Source organism: Corvus brachyrhynchos, unplaced genomic scaffold (assembly GCF_000691975.1).
Source record: "Corvus brachyrhynchos isolate BGI_N302 unplaced genomic scaffold, ASM69197v1 scaffold725, whole genome shotgun sequence".
Classification (NCBI taxonomy): domain Eukaryota; kingdom Metazoa; phylum Chordata; class Aves; order Passeriformes; family Corvidae; genus Corvus; species Corvus brachyrhynchos.
In genome coordinates, this window is record NW_008237905.1 from 78790 (window position 1) to 80605 (window position 1816).

General features: G+C 51.0%; 1 long non-coding RNA gene across 1 annotated transcript in view; it reads right to left on the bottom strand.

Annotated features, from left to right (window-relative positions):
* Positions 1-1816, bottom strand: part of LOC108446441 — a 3015-nt gene extending 1199 nt beyond the window's left edge. The window contains exons 1-2 of the long non-coding RNA XR_001861612.1: positions 1780-1816; positions 251-387 (exon numbers count right to left, since the gene is read on the bottom strand). This is a non-coding gene — a long non-coding RNA (uncharacterized LOC108446441). The remainder of the gene's footprint in view (positions 1-250; positions 388-1779) is intronic.

Genomic DNA, 1816 nt, shown 5'->3' on the forward strand with positions numbered 1-1816 from the left:
CTTTTTAAGCCCCCCAAACTTCCCCTTTTTGAGCTCCCCGAGCTTTTGGTTCAACCCTCCCCCCGCAGCCCCCCGCCCCCCCCCCCGCCCCCCCCCACCCCCCCCCCAGCCCCCCCCAACCCCCTCCCAGTCCCCTCCAATCCCCTCCCAGTCCCCCCCAATCCCCTCCCAGTCCCTCCCAATCCCTCCCAATCCCCTCCCAGTCCCTCCCAATCCCCTCCCAGTCCCTCCCAGTCCCTCCCAGTCTCACCCCAGTGACACCGGTTTGGGGCAGGAGATCCCCGCCCCCTCCATCCTGAGCGAGGCCCCAGTCAGAGGCTCGGGAAGGGGTTTCTGGAAAACCACCTGGACCGACACCTCCTGCCCCACCACGGCCGGGCCCAGGAGCTGCCGGGACACCCAAAATCCCACATTTTCACCCCCAAAAAAGCCAACCCCAATCTCAGCCCGAAATTCCCCCAAAATCCCCGCGTTTCACCCCAAAAAATCCCCGGGTTTAACCCCCAAAAATCACCTCTTTCAGCCCTAAAAATCACACTTTCCACCTCCAAATTCGCGGGTTCATCGGGAAAATTCAAGATGTGGGGATTTTTAGCCCAAAATGAGCGGGTTTAGCTCAAAAATGGCGATTTTTAGCACAAAAATGGCGGGGTTTAAAGCCAAAATTGGCATTTTTTGGCCCCAAAATGTTCTGGGCATCAGGTCTACCCATTGAAGGCAATGGAAAGCCAAGGGACATCAGGTCTACCCATTAGAGACAATGGGAAACCAAGGGACATCAGGTCTACCTGTTGAAGGCAATGGAAATCTAACGGACATCAGGTCTACCCATTGAACGCAATGGTAATCCAAGGGACATCAGGTCTACCCATTAGAGACAATGGGAAGCCAAGGGACATCAGGTCTACTCGTTGAAGGCAATGGAAATCTAAGGGACATCAGGTCTACCCATTGATCACAATGGTAATCCAAGGGACATCAGGTCTACCCATTAGAGACAATGGGAAGCCAAGGGACATCAGGTCTATCCATTAGAGAAAAATAGGAATTCTTGGACATCAGGTCTACCCATTAAAGTAAATGGAAGCTCTTGGCCATCAGGTCTACCCATCAAAGGCAATGGGAATTCTTGGACAGCAGGTCTATCCATTAAAGACAATGGAGATTTTTGAATAGCAACGCTACATTAGACAATAGTGAGTTTTGGATAACAAGTCTACCGATTAAAGACAATGGGGATTTAAAGACATCTGGTCTACCAATTGAAGCCAATAGTAATAAAACGGTCATCAGGTCTACCCATTGAAGTCAATGGGAATTTTTGGACATCAGGTCTATCCATTGAAGGCAATGGGAATTTTTGGACATCAGGTCTACCCATTGAAGTAAAGGAATACTTGGACATCAGGTCCAGCCATTAAAGAAATCGGAAATTTAAGACACCAGGTCTACCCATTGAAGACAATGGACTTATCTGACATCAGGTCTACCCTTCAAATGCAAAGGGGGGAAATTTAAGACACCAGGTCTACCCATGAAAAAGAACGGAAACATTGGGACACCAGGTCTACCCATTGCCGCCAATAGAAACTTTCGGCCATCAAGTCTACCCATTAAACACAATGGGGATTTGGGGACATCAGGTCTACCCAGTGCCCCCCTCAACGCCGACCCCAAACTGGGATAACCCCAAATTTTTTGGGATTATCCCGAATTTTTCCAGGAATCCCCACGATTTGAGGAACCTCCCGCTTTCGACGACCCCCCCCCTCCCCGTACCGTCAGCGTCAGCTCTGGCGTGTGCCCGTGGACCCGC